Source organism: Medicago sativa, chromosome 6, assembly GCF_051527215.1.
Source record: "Medicago sativa cultivar Bolivia chromosome 6, Bolivia_mono, whole genome shotgun sequence".
NCBI classification, from domain to species: Eukaryota; Viridiplantae; Streptophyta; class Magnoliopsida; order Fabales; family Fabaceae; genus Medicago; species Medicago sativa.
The window spans coordinates 73,642,416-73,662,915 of record NC_140754.1 but is presented as its reverse complement, the minus strand read 5'-3'; the positions used below and the strand labels follow the sequence as shown (position 1 = coordinate 73,662,915).

General features: G+C 35.0%; 1 long non-coding RNA gene and 1 pseudogene across 1 annotated transcript; both read left to right on the top strand.

Annotated features, from left to right (window-relative positions):
- Positions 1 to 605: 605 nt before the first annotated feature.
- Positions 606 to 10,445, top strand: LOC146916770 (uncharacterized). The gene is made up of 3 exons (XR_015015270.1): positions 606 to 1,690; positions 3,093 to 7,629; positions 10,129 to 10,445. It is a non-coding gene; the product is annotated as an uncharacterized LOC146916770 (long non-coding RNA).
- Positions 10,446 to 13,477: 3,032 nt separating this feature from the next.
- Positions 13,478 to 15,160, top strand: LOC146916769 (uncharacterized; annotated as a pseudogene).
- The last annotated feature ends 5,340 nt before the right edge of the window (positions 15,161 to 20,500 follow it).

The following is a 20,500-nucleotide window of genomic DNA, read 5'->3' as shown; positions in this document are numbered from 1 at the left end:
TGGCCGTTTGATCTACCTCTTAGCCACGTGTACGACATAGATCTAGTTGTTGTGTGTGCCTGATATGTGTTATGGTGTGCTACGTGTTCTGGTCCGTTAGATCTAGGTTAAACTTGGATCCGGTTTGATCTGAGGGCTCTAAAGCTTTCCTGAGATCCGAATCCATGTTTAGCTTTGGGCCTGGGTTGTTTTTTGGTGTTTTCTCGTATTTTGTTTGTTTTCTTGCTATTTGTTACACTATTGGTTGCTTTTTACACCCACGCCATGCTTAAAATCTCCCATAAAATTCTATAAAAATTTGTGTAGGTTTCTTGTCAATTTTGTGATGTTCTTATGCAATTTGTTCACTGGAAATCTTAATAAAAATATTAGTATATTTTTCTTGCTTCATTTCTTGTTTTTATATGAAAAATTTCATAAAATTTGTCTAAATCCCTTTCCAATTCTTGATAAATTGTCTAAGATACATGTCATGTGATTCTTGGAATTTTTAGATATTACTTGTGTAATATTCATCCATGAGATTTTTTTTAAGCAAGGGGTAGAATTGTAATCTTGCCACTCAAGATTTTTTTTTTTAGTGGAAAAATCCACAATTTATCTCCATTCTTCTACACTCTTCCTTCACCAAAAAAAAAAAAAAACTTTCTTCTCTTTCCTCCCTCTTTCACGTGAACCTCTCAAAAATCACCAATCACCACAATTATCCAAATCAATGAGATATCAACAAGCAAATAAAACATCATGATCCTTGTGATATTCTACCACTTTACTCTTTCAATTCATCCCTTTCCTCTCTCAAACTCTCTTTGCCGAGCCTATATCTCTAAGGGACTGAATTGGAGGTTGGTTTTAACTCACATATGGGACTGCATGTGCTCTACAGGTATGGGTTATGCACTATTTTGGTAGTAGGAAGCTTGGATATAAACTAGAAATAACTTGTGTGTATGTTTAACTCTGTTATGCATATTGGCACTAGTAGAATCAAGAGTGAAGCTTGGTTAGGGTTCAAGAAAATTGCTAGAAGCGGTATTATTTCTGTTTGAGTGAAAAAAATTAGAAATAGAAGCAAGAATCAGAGATTGATGTAGGAATTACAAGTTGTTTGGACAGGTTGAGTGATTTGGGTCGTAACCTGTTATGTGGGTCGTATCTTCTACTGTGCTGATCAGAAGCGAGTAATCCTGGGATTTATGAATTCTGCACGTAATTCCCTTCAAATCGGATATAAATTTTGTGTGATTTGGATTAGAACCGAACTCAGAAAACCCAATTGAAGTTTGGTAAAATTCTGCTGGAAATTTGGTCACGGGTTCTGGAACATGGCTCCATTAAAACAGTAATAACTTTCTCTCTGTAACTTGGAATCAAGTGATTTTTAATGCTATGGTTACCTAACGAAATTACGGACGTTTTAATACCAGTTTCACTAATTTTGGTTCAGTATTGAGGTCTGGAGATAATTTTGAAGTAAGAGGTCAGATGCAGATTTTGTGCAGAATATGAGTCTAATTGTGTTAGCTCACCGAGCGAGCATGAAACCTCGCCTAGCGAGGAGGTGCAGAAATGGAGTCTGGGTTCAAACGGAACTATGTACAAGCTCCGGAGAATGTTTGTGATTCGGTGGAAATTGCTCTGGTGGTTATTGGAAAGGCATCGCTAGGAATTGAGTTCTTTCGTCATATCTGTGAGTTGATGACGATCATTATCGCTTATTTTCAATATCGTTATTATTTCAATTTTTATGATTTTATATGTTAAAGTATTTATCAAATTGGGGAACACACCTTTTGAACATTTTTCTCGTCATTATTATATAATTTCAAAGTCATTAAATTTAATTATACTCTATTTGGATTAACTATGACTTATTGAGCAAAAGATTTGAAATTGAGGGTTGGTTGCCTATACTATGACATGAGTTTTGAGAAATGAAGAAATACGGTTTTGAGATATATGTTCTTTGGATTTTCGATATTAATATGCGATCCATTTCGATTTGGATTTTACTTGTGATTTGTAAAGTAGAGAAATTGAAACGGAGAATTTGATTGTATGTATTTTCGTAGTTGTGTTGAGATCTTGTAAAACGTGGTTTTGAAATATGCGTTTTTGAAAGGTTTGATATTAATTTTACGCGATGTGGATTTTGATTTGGATTTTAATTTACTAATGATTCTAAGTAATTGATTTTTGATTGAGTTTTGATTATACGTATTTTGAAACAAGTTTCGTTATGTTGTGAAATATGGTTTTAGCATTGTGTTTTAAGAATGATGTTTTGAAAATTATGGTTATAATGACGACGACCTAGGTGCACCTAGTATGTTATTTCAATTAGGTAGTTACTCCATTAGATGGAGCCGCCCCAATGGAAAGGCCGCCATTAGGAGGAGAGGGCTATCAATGAGAGTTAAACTCCCTAATTGAAAATGTTTTATACTTTGTTTTGAGTCGAGAGAAAAGAGCTATCCGTTAGATGGAGCTGCCCCTATGGAAAGGCCACCATTAGGAGGAGAGGGCTATCAACGAGATGGAGCTAGTTCTCGATTCACCCATTTTGATTGTTTTCACTAAATTGAGTTTACTGTAATTTAAAAACATTTTTGTTTTGAGTCAAGAGAAAAGAGCTATCCGTTAGATGGAGCCGCCCCTATGGGAAGACCACCATTAGGAGGAGAGGGCTATCAACGAGATGGACCTAGTTCTTGACTCACCCATTTTTATATTTTCACTAAAATTGGATTGTTATATTCTATTTGGATTTGATTACTTCGATTCCTTTTCATTATGCATGATTTCGATATTTTCTTTAAAGTTGTGGATTTGGATTCACCTTTTTACGACATTGGGATTTTGATATAGTCTTATTGGTTTGATAAAGCTATAAAGTTTTTCGAATTTTCATGGTACAATTGATTGTGAATTTATTATATTTTTATACGGTTACTAGCTTTGTAAATTAAAATTATATTTGAGAAAATTAATTGATCGTGCCCTTGTGTGTTTTCCCTTCTAGTTGGTGGTGGTTGTTGTCTCTCACTAAGTCCTTGTGGCTTACTCTTTCATTTTTTTTTATTCTTTTTCAGATTTCCAAGCAGCTAAGTATAAAGATGCTAGTAGACTTGAAGTTCATCTGTGTCACTCTTGGTGGTAGGTTTCCTTGATGAATGTCTCTTTTGCTTATGTATATGTTGAATCAGAGTATCTGCAGCTATTTGGAGTTTAGGAATGTTTTATTTTGAGATGTACAAAGATGTAAATATGTCATTTTGAAACTCTGGATGAGAATACAGGTTCATAGACAGGATTAAAATCTTGGAAATGTTGAAAATACAGAGGATACTCTGTCGAATTTTCAGTGGTTATTATTTTGAAGTGAAAATCAATTTGAGAATTGTTTAAATTATAGTTTGTCAGGTGTCGTCAATAGGCTTGCCGAACTAGGTTGTTCTAGTTTGTGCGCCGGTCACGATTTTGAATTTTGGGTCGTGACAAAGTTGGTATCAGAGCTCTGGTTGTAGGTCTTAATAGCTGCAGACATAGAGTAGTAATAGATTTTTGCTAATGAATTGTGAACCGCGGCACAATTTATTTGCAAAAGCTATTAGCACTCTATGGTAGTGTCACTTGTTGTCCAATCTTATGATTTCTTTTGGGTCTTTGAATTGTCTCACTTTGTTTGTCGCCTAGTCCTATATTTGGTCAATTTTCTTTTATTTAGTGAGGGTGCCACCCATTAACAAGATATCCACTAGAAGGGAAATTGGTTCCTTGCGAATTTAAAGCCGAACCGTAAAACCTTAGTCAAATAGGTCGTCATTCGGGCTGTTCTCATGGTTGACTTAAATAAAATGATAAAGGACGTAGCATTTATGTTGACAAACGTGATTGAGTTGTAGGAGTAATTGATGTCGAGGTTCCTAGAGAAATGCAAAGAAATCCAATGATGATAGAGATTATTGTTGGCTTACAAGGAATACAATGGCTTGTGTAACAAATTGTTGGACAATAACAACATGGTAATCAGGCACAGAGAAATGTTTTCGAACCACAAGAAAAGTTCATCTAGAGAGATCAATGTGGATATAGAAAAATTCATGAAACTTAAACCTTTACCTTTTATATGTCTACTATGTGTGTGGATATAATGAATTATTGACGGTCAAGATAGGTTATGAATGAAATTATGATGCTCTCATTTAAAGGTGGATATAAGGATGTGGGAGTTGACATAATATAAGTTGGAAGGTATGGTATATGACTAGTTTGATATATTTACACGTGGAAAACAAGTAGGATAACCTCTGTTGGGATGAAGTGAGACATCTCAAGTGTTTATGACTCGTTTTCTTTTAGAAAGTGTTGGAGATGAATTTCCTCAAGAGTGTGAAAGATCGGACCAAACTGAGTTCATGCCAGTTTTAGAGTACAAAACCGGCCTTATTAAGCTTTCAATGAACTCCCCACCCTATCATAGTAGAGATGAGTGTCAAGTGGTTCATTATAAAATTAAGGGAATGCTTAATTGGATTCGTGGTTAGATCTAATTGTGCTACTTTGCGGAGGTTTTAAAGCATAACACTTCATATTAGGCAACAAACGCTTAGGGGATGTAGTAGACAAATATTTGCATGAAATGAGTTGAATGATTATACATAGATTTTTCTTAGCATGATGGTGAAGTTATATTTGGTTATTAGGAACAATAAATATAAATAACATAAATAGATAGTTTTAGTTGACAAACTTTTGGGCACAACGCAAAGTGTTGAGTAGATCATGGGGCATGTAGGTAATTTACTTTTCCTTATATTACTTTTGATTCTACAATGGTTGATTCGACTCTGGAAATATTTTGTTTCAAGGATGAAAAGGTATGATTTCAATGTGGTAAAGTATGCTATATTAGGAGTGTTCATCATGGGTAGCTACGACACAACTATTATTTAGTCATGCATTAACATAGTCGTGTTAGTACAAATTTATAGGATTTTGAGTATGAATTGGTTGTCTGTCTAGTAAGCCACCTTACCCTATTATAACTAAGTAGTGAAAGTTGAGATATCGGGTAATCACTTTTATCCTTTTGAGGAAAATCTGGTTAGGTACCATATTATTTAACCTCAAGTTTAGGTTCTAACAAGTTATTGAAGAGAGGTTGTCAAGGATAATTGTTTTTGATTAGGGATATACAAGTGAGTGAAGAATTATAAAAAAGTTCTAAAAACATTTGGGTTTCTTGATATTGTCCTGAGGAACTTCCTGGATTGTCACCGGATATCGAGATTAGATTCTCTATAGACTTGGTTCCTACTACTCAACCCACTTCCATACCTCTTTATCGAACTACCTAGAATAACTTACGTTGTTAAGGGACTGACCACAAGACCTTCTCAAGAAGAGATTTATTGACCTAAGTCCATTTCCTTGAGGATTAATGGTATTGATTATAAGTAAGGAAGATAGATATGAGTGATTGTGTGTAGTTTATAGACAAGTGAATAAGGTGATAGTTAGGAATACATATTATTTACCATACGTTTATTAGTTGTTTGACCAACTTCAAGAAGCTTAGTGTTTTCCAAGATTTATTGAAGTAGGGGTATCACTAGTTGGATATTAAGAGTGAACATACATCAAAGACAATTTTTCGCACATGCTACGAGAATTGTAAAATCCTGGTTATACCTTTAAGACTTACTAATGCTCCAACGCCTTTTATGGATTGATGAATTGGATTTTTCAACCTTAGATTTGTGGGTGATATTGTTTAGTGATGACATTTTTGTGTATTCCAAGAGTAAAGAAAGGCATGATCTAAGCGATCCTACACATGAGTGAATATGTCAACAATAATTTTGCTCTTAAGATTTTGAGGCATTAGCAATATGAAAGGATTTTCTTAGATTTATAACAACCAAAAAGGTCTTAGTATAACTTAAATTTAGGACAAATAAGGTGGATGGAGTTCTCTTAAATACTTTGATTGCAAAGACTTGTATCACCTTGGAAAGACAAATGTTGTTGCAAATGCTTTAAGTAGGAAGTACATGGGTAGTCTTACTCATTTAGTCGGAATAAAGAGACTTATAATTAAAGGGCTACAAAAACTTGTTGAAAAGGGGGATTCAATTTTAGCTTGATCATTCAATGGCATTATTGGTTAAGATTTAGACTAGGTAAAATTGATAGGACCATGGAGGAATGAAGCGTACGAAGAAGGAAAGGCATGATGTGAAATTTATAATGAATTCTCTTAAGGAAGTATTCAACGTCAATGGTGGCTGGTACCTGTGCAGTTTAATTTAGTCAGTCAAAAAGAATCAGTTAGTAACAATATATGTTTGAGAATAAAAGTGAAAGTGTGGGAGAATTATTTGTATTTATTAGCAGGTAAACTTTAAATTTCGAGGACGAAATTTTCTTAAGGGGGTAGAATGTAATATTCATCCATGAGATTTTTTTTAAGCAAGGGGTAGAATTGTAATCTTGGCACTCAAGATTTTTTTTTTTAGTGGAAAAATCCACAATTTATCTCCATTCTTCTACACTCTTCCTTCACCAAAAAAAAAAAAAAACTTTCTTCTCTTTCCTCCCTCTTTCACGTGAACCTCTCAAAAATCACCAATCACCACAATTATCCAAATCAATGAGATATCAACAAGCAAATAAAACATCATGATCCTTGTGATATTCTACCACTTTACTCTTTCAATTCATCCCTTTCCTCTCTCAAACTCTCTTTGCCGAGCCTATATCTCTAAGGGACTGAATTGGAAGTTGGTTTAACTCACATATGGGACTGCATGTGCTCTACAGGTATGGGTTATGCACTATTTTGGTAGTAGGAAGCTTGGATATAAACTAGAAATAACTTGTGTGTATGTTTAACTCTGTTATGCATATTGGCACTAGTAGAATCAAGAGTGAAGCTTGGTTAGGGTTCAAGAAAATTGCTAGAAGCGGTATTATTTCTGTTTGAGTGAAAAAAACTAGAAATAGAAGCAAGAATCAGAGATTGATGTAGGAATTACAAGTTGTTTGGACAGGTTGAGTGATTTGGGTCGTAACCTGTTATGTGGGTCGTATCTTCTACTGTGCTGATCAGAAGCGAGTAATCCTGGGATTTATGAATTCTGCACGTAATTCCCTTCAAATCGGATATAAATTTTGTGTGATTTGGATTAGAACCGAACTCAGAAAACCCAATTGAAGTTTGGTAAAATTCTGCTGGAAATTTGGTCACGGGTTCTGGAACATGGCTCCATTAAAACAGTAATAACTTTCTCTCTGTAACTTGGAATCAAGTGATTTTTAATGCTATGGTTACCTAACGAAATTACGGACGTTTTAGTACCAGTTTCACTAATTTTGGTTCAGTATTGAGGTCTGGAGATAATTTTGAAGTAAGAGGTCAGATGCAGATTTTGTGCAGAATATGAGTCTAATTGTGTTAGCTCACCGAGCGAGCATGAAACCTCGCCTAGCGAGGAGGTGCAGAAATGGAGTCTGGGTTCAAACGGAACTATGTACAAGCTCCGTAGAATGTTTGTGATTCGGTGGAAATTGCTCTGGTGGTTATTGGAAAGGCATCGCTAGGAATTGAGTTCTTTCGTCATATCTGTGAGTTGATGACGATCATTATCGCTTATTTTCAATATCGTTATTATTGCTATTTTTATGATTTTATATGTTAAAGTATTTATCAAATTGGGGAACACACCTTTTGAACATTTTTCTCGTCATTATTATATAATTTCAAAGTCATTAAATTTAATTATACTCTATTTGGATTAACTATGACTTATTGAGCAAAAGATTTGAAATTGAGGGTTGGTTGCCTATACTATGACATGAGTTTTGAGAAATGAAGAAATACAGTTTTGAGATATATGTTCTTTGGATTTTCGATATTAATATGTGATAGATGATTGGCAAGTGCACCAAATACTATCGAAGTAGTAAAAATATCGATCCCACGAGGACTGTTTTTAACTTCAATAATTCAATTTCGTTATATAATTAGGATGTGTAAAGTTTATTTTGTTTTGCCACTAGGCAGAAGATTTGGTTTGATTTTATGAAATCAAATAAAAGAAATTAGATTTGATTAAGAAAATATGAGAGAAAGATGAGATCAGATCCGTCGAATCCTCTAAGTTCCCCTAATTGGTCTACTGCACCTATTTGTTATGAACCCTCTTCTAGTTTACGATGATTAACAAATTAGCCCTAATCAATCCCTTGAGTTAGGACCCTCTTCTTAAAATACAGCCCCTAATTCCTTAGGTGGTCTAATAATTCTTGAAGGTTTTACCGAACGTTAACCTATTATCACTAACAAACGATTATCTATTCCTAGACTAACCCTGTTTATTAGAACAATTCAATTAGGTCTAAGTTGAAAGCCATGGTCAGTGGTCATTCATTCTCACGAAATCAAGTTATATGTGATCAAGATATAAAAAACATTAAGAACAATTGAATTGAATAAACTAGAATTGAATTCATAAACAAAATAGAGTTTTACAGCAACATGTGTCAATTAGGGTTACAAAGATTCATCTCGGATCTAATCTCTAAGAGATTTAGCTACTCATAATCGAGTTTACAAATAGCATAATCAATGAAATAATTAAAACATACATGAATTGGTAAAAGGATGAAGAAATCGCCCTTCTAGCCGTCTCCGATGTCTCAAAATCGCACTTTGCTCTCCAAAATCGTAACCCTTGTTCTTCAGATTGAGTGCAGTATTTATAGAAGTCATGGGCCTGACCCGTCAAAATCGCGCCGCGCCATGTATATAGGCGTGCCGCGATTTCCCTCAAACAGGGAGGATGTAATTTTGCTTCAAAAATCGCAGCACGGCTTGAAATTGGCGTGGCGCGATTTCCTTCGAACAGACTTCAACATTTAAGCTTTTTGCACTCCAGAACAGTAGAAATTGCATAAGAACTCTATCAAAATGTCACAATAAGTCCCTAATATTACGTAATGACAGAATGTCATCAATATGCGATCCATTTCGATTTGGATTTTACTTGTGATTTGTAAAGTAGAGAAATTGAAACGGAGAATTTGATTGTATGTATTTTCGTAGTTGTGTTGAGATCTTGTAAAACGTGGTTTTGAAATATGCGTTTTTGAAAGGTTTGATATTAATTTTACGCGATGTGGATTTTGATTTGGATTTGAATTTAATAATGATTCTAAGTAATTGATTTTTGATTGAGTTTTGATTATACGTATTTTGAAACAAGTTTCGTTATGTTGTGAAATATGGTTTTAGCATTGTGTTTTAAGAATGATGTTTTGAAAATTATGGTTATAATGACGACGACCTAGGTGCACCTAGTATGTTATTTCAATTAGGTAGTTACTCCATTAGATGGAGCCGCCCCAATGGAAAGGCCGCCATTAGGAGGAGAGGGCTATCAATGAGAGTTAAACTCCCTAATTGAAAATGTTTTATACTTTGTTTTGAGTCGAGAGAAAAGAGCTATCCGTTAGATGGAGCTGCCCCTATGGAAAGGCCACCATTAGGAGGAGAGGGCTATCAACGAGATGGAGCTAGTTCTCGATTCACCCATTTTGATTGTTTTCACTAAATTGAGTTTACTGTAATTTAAAAACATTTTTGTTTTGAGTCAAGAGAAAAGAGCTATCCGTTAGATGGAGCCGCCCCTATGGGAAGGCCACCATTAGGAGGAGAGGGCTATCAACGAGATGGACCTAGTTCTTGACTCACCCATTTTTATATTTTCACTAAAATTGGATTGTTATATTCTATTTGGATTTGATTACTTCGATTCCTTTTCATTATGCATGATTTCGATATTTTCTTTAAAGTTGTGGATTTGGATTCACCTTTTTACGACATTGGGATTTTGATATAGTCTTATTGGTTTGATAAAGCTATAAAGTTTTTCGAATTTTCATGGTACAATTGATTGTGAATTTATTATATTTTTATACGGTTACTAGCTTTGTAAATTAAAATTATATTTGAGAAAATTAATTGATCGTGCCCTTGTGTGTTTTCCCTTCTAGTTGGTGGTGGTTGTTGTCTCTCACTAAGTCCTTGTGGCTTACTCTTTCATTTTTTTTATTCTTTTTCAGATTTCCAAGCAGCTAAGTATAAAGATGCTAGTAGACTTGAAGTTCATCTGTGTCACTCTTGGTGGTAGGTTTCCTTGATGAATGTCTCTTTTGCTTATGTATATGTTGAATCAGAGTATCTGCAGCTATTTGGAGTTTAGGAATGTTTTATTTTGAGATGTACAAAGATGTAAATATGTCATTTTGAAACTCTGGATGAGAATACAGGTTCATAGACAGGATTAAAATCTTGGAAATGTTGAAAATACAGAGGATACTCTGTCGAATTTTCAGTGGTTATTATTTTGAAGTGAAAATCAATTTGAGAATTGTTTAAATTATAGTTTGTCAGGTGTCGTCAATAGGCTTGCCGAACTAGGTTGTTCTAGTTTGTGCGCCGGTCACGATTTTGAATTTTGGGTCGTGACAACTTGTACAATTTTGCTGCTTGTGTGTTAGTCTTGATTAGTTGCTTGGTTTGCAAGTTATGTTTGTGAATAAACAATGCATATATGTCTAAAATTCACTTTAAAAATGTTAAGTTCATCATGTCGCCTTAATTCTCATTTTAAGACCTGATTCTAAACCTTTGAAAAATGTATTAGAATGTGAGAATTTTAGGCAATAGGATTCTTGCATTTTGTGAGTAAATTTTAGTTGTATTCTTGCACTTTTTGGTTTTGTTTTTGTGAAGTTTTCTATGCCTTTGCCTTAATATTTTACTTGCTTATTTTCTTTGATATTACCCTATGCTACTAACATTTTCTTGTTTCATGTTTCATACATCATGAGCACATTCTCCATCACACTTTCTCATCCCATTTCTTTACATTTCTTTTGCTTTTAATTGATTTGTGTGGGATTAAGTTCTCACAAGGAAGTAGTGTGTATCTAGGCCAAATGATGTAATATGGACTATGGACTCTAATGATGTACACCGACACAAACACCGACACATACACACACATCACATAGATATTTCTAGATGTATGGCTAGGATATGCATGTTTAGATGTATGTTTAGGATTGAATGTTTAGATGAATGCTTAGGGTTTACACTTAGAAAAACTCTCTTTCCCAAAAAATATGAACAATATCATTCAAACCATTTTCTAAATAAACCTTGGGGGTCAAAACCCCATTGTATTTTCCCTTTTATTTTCTTAATCAAATTTCAATGAAAATTAATCATACTTGACTTTGTTTCCAAAAATAACTAATCAAACCCCACTTTTTTTTCTTAAAATCTCAATGCTCATGAAGCCTCTCAATCTCCATTCTTCAAAATTCCAATTTTCAAACTTAAAATCAACCAAAAAAAAAAAACATTTTTTGAAAGAGAACTACGGTGGATTTGATCCCTTAAAAGGGTACGTAGGCAAGGAATCAAAACTCCATCAATTCAAATAAAATAAAAATTCAAACACTTTCTTCTCCCTCCAATTCTTGGCTTAGTAAATTCTTAGGTGTAAATATCGTTTTCAAATAGCATTTAAAAATAAAGCGCGCGCGTAGAAAGTAAAGACGGTTCCTATAGGATACTATAGTCGTTATGGGTGCCTAACACCTTCCCGTAGCGAAAACAACTCCCGGACCTCGATTCTTAAGGGTTTTGCTTACTTTTTCCCTTCCCAAGAAAAAATGAGATATCACCGGTTAAAAAGGTTCAAACGTAATCAATGTTTGACATCCGAAAAACCAAGATAAAACACTTTTGTTCTTGGAAGTTGTTAGAACTTAATGTTAAACCAACTATCAACCATGTTAATTGTTAATCCCTGAAAGAAGTCTAGAAACTAAAAATCAAGAGGCAGTGCAGTTTGAATTTTCCTTAACTTCTCCTCTGAAATTCAAATGCCAATTAATAAGTGTATCAATTAACCCAGAAGCACCACTGGTGATGGCAAAAACTAATCGCAAATTTAAATATCTTTGCCGATGAATAAGATCCCGATATGGTTTAATCATGACTTGTGGATCATTATAAATAGATATTCTATATGAGATCCTGATATGCTTCTCTTATAATGTTTCATAAATAGTAGCATGATGCGTAGCAACACATCGAAGCCAGATCTCAACAAATGGTTGATACATAGCTCATAATCCAAAATGATACGTTGCTCCAAAATGTATCCAAAAAAGTCATAATTTCAAATGTCATAATCTGAATCATTACAAAGTTCACCAAGTGAAAACAATGCAGAGAGGGGAAAACTGGAATTGCAAAGCAAATATCATCAAATCAAACTAAAGAGAAGATGATAATTTATGGTTATTGTATAACATAACAATATAGGATCAAAAATTAGTTAAAACCAGTAACAGTTGCATGAAGGCTCAAAGAGATTTAGCAGCATGCAACATTATAAGGAAAGCATTTCAGTTTGAACATGTTCATATTCTCCTCCCTGTCATCTTCCAAATGCATTTATTGGTACAATCATCTGGATTATCCTGCAGATAAATACCACTACCATAGAGCCATTCCATACCATGCATTATTTATGAATACCTGTTGGCAATGTCAAGAAATTAGATTTTAATCTTCTAATGTGATATGTATATGTGACAGTGACAAGGTAGGTATATTAAGTTTATCTTAGGTGCTCATATTGAATTCTAATTTTTCATAAATAGACAAATGCAAAGACAAAACAAAGACAATAAATCTTCTCTTTCCATGCCTTCAATGCCCTTATGGTAGCATATTGCACATCATTGCACAAGGGGCAAAGTGGAGGTGTTGTAAATGACATTCAAGAGTTGATTTTGGTCATACCTAAAAGCAAGGAATACATAGTTGCTCCTATACATAGTAACACCATGTAACATAATGATATATACAATTCTTATAAAAATTTAAAGTTCATACCAAGTTTGATTTTCTCACCCATTGTGATTTCGTCCCATGGAATGTTCAACATCATCTAGTGCAGAACCATATTTTATGCTATCAAAATTTTCTAATCCAACCGATTTTCGCTCACCTTTTGAGTTTGATCCTAAAGCATTATTTTCTCTACCACCACTGCCTCAGTATCTTCATCTCTTCAACTTCCCTGCCCTTATATACTGTTTATTGACTGCAGCAGTGATACAAGGGGTCCGATAAATAACAAACATATTGGCAAAAAATTTAGTAAGAAATTGAAAATCTTTCAGTATTTCCTTTAATACAACCTTCATATTTCTATATTTATAGATGATACCTTCATAATAAAGAACTGAACAGGTGCAATGATACAAGATGTAAGCATGTGAATGTGTATTCCATATAGTGATGAGGAAAATTTGACTAAATCATCTTATGTACTTATTTTTTATTGTAGTTTATGTACTTATTTTGATAGTATTAATTTTCTAACCTATGTATAATAATCCATATAAGCTAACTTCGCACAAACACAAACTTAGTATTCAAGTTTTACCAAAAAAGACTTGCCTACTATTCCTACCAATGATTTCATGTCATTCAATGAAACTCTCTCTTCAAATGTCAAGGACACATCTGCTGGTAATACTTCAATTATGAATGTTTGTTGTACATTACTTATAACTCTCTACACTCCTTGAGAAAATTCTTACAATTGTTTTTACTTTTCTATACATAATATCATATGTTATTGGTCATAAAATTGAAAGGGGTGATGTAAGGGAAACTGAAAAGGAGGGCACGAAGAGAAAAGTGATTGATCTCACTTTGCAAGATCTAGAGTGAGCTTTATCTTTTTATTTGTGCCTCTTTCATGTAATATAATTTAATAAACATTGTGTGGATGCATTGATTATTACCTAATATTTGATTACTGAAACAACCGTTTGCATTGCTCTCTAATTGGGGGTGAACATGCTGACAAAATTATGAGCTTTTTTGTTAACCACGACAACTCTTTGCCTATTGTATTGATATTGCAGTTTTGCAAGACACGCAAATATTTAGGTATTTCATAGTTTTTAGTTTCTACTTTCTATTAATATCCATGCATAAAATGAATAATAATGTTCACTTGCTGTTCAATTTGTTAAAACTAGGTGCAATGGGAATTGCTAATGCATTTTTTGGGACTAAGCTCATACTTAATGGGGATTTACCTGATGTTGCTGCTTACATGGAAGGGTAAGCATTTACGTTTTTATAGAAAGTAGAAGCTAAAAAATTATGATTGGTATGGACGTATTTTGTAAGACTTGATATACTATAATTACTACATCAATGAAACATTTTGCTGCTTGAGTTTCATTCTTTTAATGACATTGGTATACTTTTATCAGCATGAAAAATGCATCGCTCCAATTGACCCAAAGTGTTAGTCAGATTTCAACAAACAACTCTGCATCTCTGTCATATGACTTGCTCAACACCAAGAGAATGATAATCGAAAGTATGATTGAGTCAACTCAGGTAGTTGTCTATTTTGGGAATTTTTAAATATTGTTTTGGATTAATCATTGATATTTATGTTCAAGATTTATATGCAAAAGGTGGTGAAATTTTTAAAGGTGTGTCAAGGTTCGGTACTTGCCACTATATGTGATCGAAACTGGGGTTGAATGGTACTTTCGATCATGTACCCAGTGTGCTTCATTGGTCACTGTTGACAATGGAATGCTCCTTTGTCGCAAGTGCAAAACTTGAAAAAGCGATGTGCCTAGGTAACTGAATCTTATCCAAATATAATTTTTGTTTTTATTATACGTAGAAGTCTATTGATACAGTTGATTATTTGTTAGGTTCAAGCTGCATGTCATTGTGATGGACGATACAGGATCCACTACCTTTGTCCTTTTTGATCGCCAAATGACACAATTTATTGGGCGTAACGTGGAAGACTTAATCAAAGAACGTGACAAGGTAGTGGATAAATGCATGTACTGCATATGAGGATTTTTTTCTCAAAGAATTTTCAACTAACATCTTCTAATCTTTCAACAGGGAGAATGAGCCAATGATTATCCTGCTGATTTTAATGTGCTTATTGACAAGCAAGTTCTTTTCAAGGTTGAGGTTGGTGAAGGAAATGCCGTAAAGAAGTATAGGAATTTGATGTAAGTTTTTCCTACATGTCATATAACTATGTACACGTGAGTATATATAGGATCGTTTCCACAGGGAGTTGCGTTAATCATAAGCATTTTCACAATAGTTCACATTAAGGTATCGGGTATAAAAATGTATGTTTGTAACACTATATCCATAGATGACAATAAAGTAAAAACGAGAGGAGATCGAACTATTTCGCTTGCGGTATAAGATAACGAGCAAGCATAACAGCAGCAATCTCTCGATCGATTAATAGACTCTAGCTTTATAACCAATATTATTACAATCATTTCTACAATATCCTTCGTGTCCAAAGCGACATCGTTATTTCTAAGTTAGCGTTTAAACATTCGTGTCCAAATTCCTTAAACAATAACAAAGTCGATCGGATAACTTAATCGACTGTGTCCAGCCTGATTAAGTATCCGAAAGCATTAAAATCTTGATTAAAAGTAATTATCAAAGGTTTACAAACTTGTCAAGAGTGATATAACATAAGATAGATTGTTATTCTAGTTCTAGATTCAAGAGTTTGTGTCCAAATCATCTTGAATCTCATTGGAAGCATTAAAAGCAAGAATAACAACAATATTGAATCATTAAGCTAGAACCTTATATATTAAAAGATCAAAAGATTACATAATAGCTTGATTGTTACCTCAATACTACAAAGAAGGTGATAGCTACACATAGACATGTAAACTAATGCAAGGAATGAAGGAAAGATGAAGATTCCATGCCAAGATCCTTGATGTCTCAATGAATCTAGGGTTGAATCTACTCCTTAATCACTTGCTTTGTGTTTCTCTCTTGGAAATAGCTCTGACCTCTCTCTTAGAATGTATAAAAATATCAATGGAATAGTGAATGACCTAAAAGAGAGGTAAGAATGCTATTTAAATGGCCTGTGTTTTTGTACCTACGCTAATAGCGCATATTACGCTAATGGCGTGGTATGTCGGCCTATAATCTGGCCAATGGGCTTGTGCCACGTTGGCCTTGCCCTGCTTCTACGCTACAGCTACGCTAATGGCGTATCCCTCTGGAGCTTTTACGCTAATAGCGTAACCCACGCTAATAGCGTGGTTCTTCATGACAGCTACGCTCCAGGTACGCTATTGGCGTAGCTCCCTGGAGCCTGTACGCTAATAGCTCAGTATACGCTATTGGCGTACTCTTCAAGAGTGCTCCAGATCCTACGCCCCAGGTACGCTAATGGCGTATCTCTCTGACCTTGGGCTTTTCTTCCTACGCTAATAGCGTATGACACGCTAATGGCGTGGCTTCCTTGAATTTTGACTTTTCTTGCTCCTTGCTTGTATTTTCCTGCACAAAAGGGGTAGAATAAGGCTCAAAAGCATAAATGACATATTAACACAATATTTGGAGTTTTCCATAGAGAATCTTGCAAAACAAGTCACTAAAATGCCTAAACTCCTATATGAAATATATCACTTTTAAACACTTATCAAACTCTCCCCAACTTGGCTTTTTGTTTGTCCTCAAACAAAACAATTGACAAGGAAACTAACAAGGCTTTGGACAAGGTTTTCAACATGGTGTCAACAATTCAAAACAAAAATAAACAAATGGTGATTCAAATATGATCGCGTGGACATGCATGAAGTCCTCCGATACTCTAGGTACAAACTAAGAATGCGAAATATGTCCTAAGCACAAACTATACATCATAAACTTCAAAACATAAACATAACTATCTATGAACCACACCTAACACACTTCTTTAAAAGTAAATGCAATAATATGATAACAATAAGTGAGGTAATGAACACACATCCAACAATCATGCTAACATCCTATTTAAGTTAGGTGTCCATCCAAATATCGTCTCAAAAAGCATAAAAGCATGGATCAAAAGGTCTTGCAAGGGTTATAGCTTGGCTGGACTACAAAAGAAATGTCATATGTGGGGCAATTGATCAGAAAGCCTATCAAAGAGGAACATTTTTTTTTGTATCACAACTTGAAATCCATATACTTTCCTACCAAGAATAACAACCTTTGGTGATTAACAATCAAACCAATAACCTTGACAACTTATTCTATTTTTGATTTTTCTCTTTCTTTTTCTTCTTTTTCTTTTCTTTATCAAATGTACAACTTTTCTTTGATACAATGTTGTCAGGTTATTTTAACAATTTCACCACACTTGACAAATGATGCCTCCTTTTTCTCCCCAACTTGAATACAACAAAACTCTAATTGAATGTTCCCCTATCCTAAGGCAAGGGACAAAGTACAAAAAGGTTAAGGGTTCAACAAAGTAAAATTATCAAAGTCCTATAAGATTCAACCATGAACTGGATTTTTGAAAAAATTTCAGGCAAATTCAACAAGCATTGTGCTTATGAATATTGACAGTTCATGTTTGAAGACTTGATTCATTTGGCTCAGATTGGGGTATCAGATACTCGCTCTTCTCACAGGTAGGCTTTATGTGGTCAAGTAGGTTACTCTCAATTCAAAAAGTGCCTTGATCCTTTCCATGCTTTCAAACAGTTCAAAATAATGATCAGATTTAACATAACTAAAACAAGTTAGACGGTGATTATCGGTCTCCAGCATATATACAACAGATTGAAGCTACCTCACATTTATGTTAAGTACTAAGTGGTTCAAAAATATTTATGTTTATGACAAGAATTAAATGATATATATTTTGTGCAAAGTACAAGTTTCAAATTCTTATTAAAAACCTAAAATAACAGGAAACCAATACCTTGGCTTTACGCTTTCTCACAAGTAATATCACTATCACTCACCTGCTTTTGCTCAAACATTGGCTCAATGGAGCACTTTAAGATTTATTGTTCATGAGCAATTTTCTTTTGAGACACAAGCAAGATTTAAACAAAAATTCATCCAAAACATTAGTTAAAATCCACAAGCTAAGTTATTAAACTATAATAATATAAAGTACTAAAGTATCAGGTCGAGCACTAAAAACCACAGTGCTCGAAGAGTACAAAATATAACCAAAGTGCAAAATACAACCAAATTAAATAAGTTTCAACATGAAATAAAGAAACATAAGTTTGAAAGCAAAATGAAAATCATCACTAAAAAGCCAATGAATCACTGATCATCATCAGCATCATCCATATCAAGATCCTCATCCACATCCTCATCTTCACCTCCAGAATCATCAGGATCAGGTGTAGCCTCATCATCAACAGCATCTGCCACCCCCACATAAGGACCTGGCCTGCCCTCAGGCCAGTGAACATAGCTCTGGTACTGGTCAGGTGTCATAACCGGGTAATCAGCATTCCCCGGATACATGTGAGCATTGTAGAGGTCCTGGTGTATGCCTTGGTTGCTCCTCCAAATTGCTTCGTTTTGATCCATCAAAAAGCTGTTCTGGTCCCTTACGTACTGGTTATTCATCTGCTGCTCCAGCATAAAGGTCTGCAAACCTGAAAAATCAAAAGAACCAGTGCCCTCAGATGGGCCACCCTCATCATCAGAAAAGTGGTCTTGGGTGCATCTCTGCTCTCTCTTCTCCCAGGTACGAATAGAAGCGTCAGTAATGGTCCCCTCAATGTCTTCATCAAAGGGTCCAGTAATGGCCACTCCATGGGCCTTTAGCAAAGCCATGATGAGTCCCGGGTAGAATAGTGCAACCTTCTTTGCACCGGTGGCAACCTTTAACGCCACAGCCTTGAGCTCATTGGCGATGATGCAAGCAATATCCACTTTCACTTTCTTAGTAATACACCAGATGAGAGGTAGAACAGCTTTTGGGGCATCGGATGTATGGGCTCTGGGCATAGCATTATGGACAAGAAATTGAAATGCTAAGCAGGCCTTAGCATTCATTTCTTTGGTAAGAGCATGCCTGATCTCTCCTCTATCATTCTTCACAAAATACCGACCCTTGTTCATGATGTCCCTCTCAATTTGCTCATAGGTCCAGTTTCCCTAAGCATTTCTCTTGGCATAAGTACACAATGCAGGGTCAGTTGGATCAGGTGAGGGCTCAAGGTCTAAGGGATTGCCTAGGAATTCATTAATTGAATCCCTATCAAATGGGATTTGCTTCCCTCTTATAAAGGAAGTCCAGGCAAAAGCATCAGCAAGGGTGGTGGGTGAGGAATCAGGAACATCATTGCAATAGAACTCCTTGCATAGAATGATTTTGTCTCTAGGATGTTTGGTCCCGGTGAGGTTGTCTTGGTTCTTAGGTGCCATCTGCAGCAAAACCAGGAAATACCAACATATTGCATAGAAAATATTAGCACAAAGTAGGATTGGTCATTTAAAAACATCAAAAATTTCGAAAATCTGGGCAAGTATGAAGAACTACGCTATTAGCGCCTGCCACGCTAATAGCGAAATTTTCTGGAAAAATTTCGCTATTAGTGTAGATTTCGCTATTAGCGTATTTCTTCGTACCTGCAATTTTCAAATTTTCAAAATTCTTGTTCCTGCAATTTCTCAGCACATACCAGCATATTTCACCCCTAGGTTTCATCCTATGTCTCTACAACACAATATAGTTATGAAAAGGAATCAAAATCACAACATTTGCCAACAAATCATTCAAACCCTTATTTTTCAAATTTTTACAAAATGGGTCAAAATCAAAAGATGAATGTTTGTTGCATGTGGGTTATGATTCTTGTTCCTTTTCCAACTATAATCAATGAAGAACAATCTCTTTTTACAAATCAAAACTCTAACCCTAACCCTAAGCATTGCTAATCATGTCAAAACATGTATTTTTCAATAAGAACAAGGAAAGGAAAGATAATCAAACCTGTTAGTGCAGTGATTGGATGCAAACAAGAATGATTGATGCAAAGATGAATGCTTGGAACCAATTGAAACAAAGGACAAGGGGTTTGATTTTTAGGGTTAGTGTGTGGGTGAGAGAAGTTTTTGTGTGTGAGAGTGAGAAAAGGAAGAAAGAAACCGTAAAAAGGGAAGAGGAGTGGGTTGTGGGGAGTTAAGGGGAGTTAATCCCCTGGGCCCACCAAAAATTTTCTCCTACGCCAAACCTACGCTATTAGCGTAGCTCTCTGTAGCTCCCACGCTAATAGCGAAATTTACGCTATTAGCGTGATGCTTCAGGATCAGTTTTTCTTTGTTGTTTCAATCCAGCTTTCAATGCTTATGTACTACTACTATATGCAATAAACATAGAAAATACTTCCAAAACTGGGTGTGCCTCCCAGCAAGAGCTTGTTTTACGTCCTGAGCTTGACGCATTTTGAAGAAATCATGGTTCGATTAGTGAAATCGTCGACAAACACCGATCAATTTCATCACCGAAGTAGGGCTTTAGTCTCTGCCCATTCACAGTCCAGTTGGCTTTTGTGACTGGAT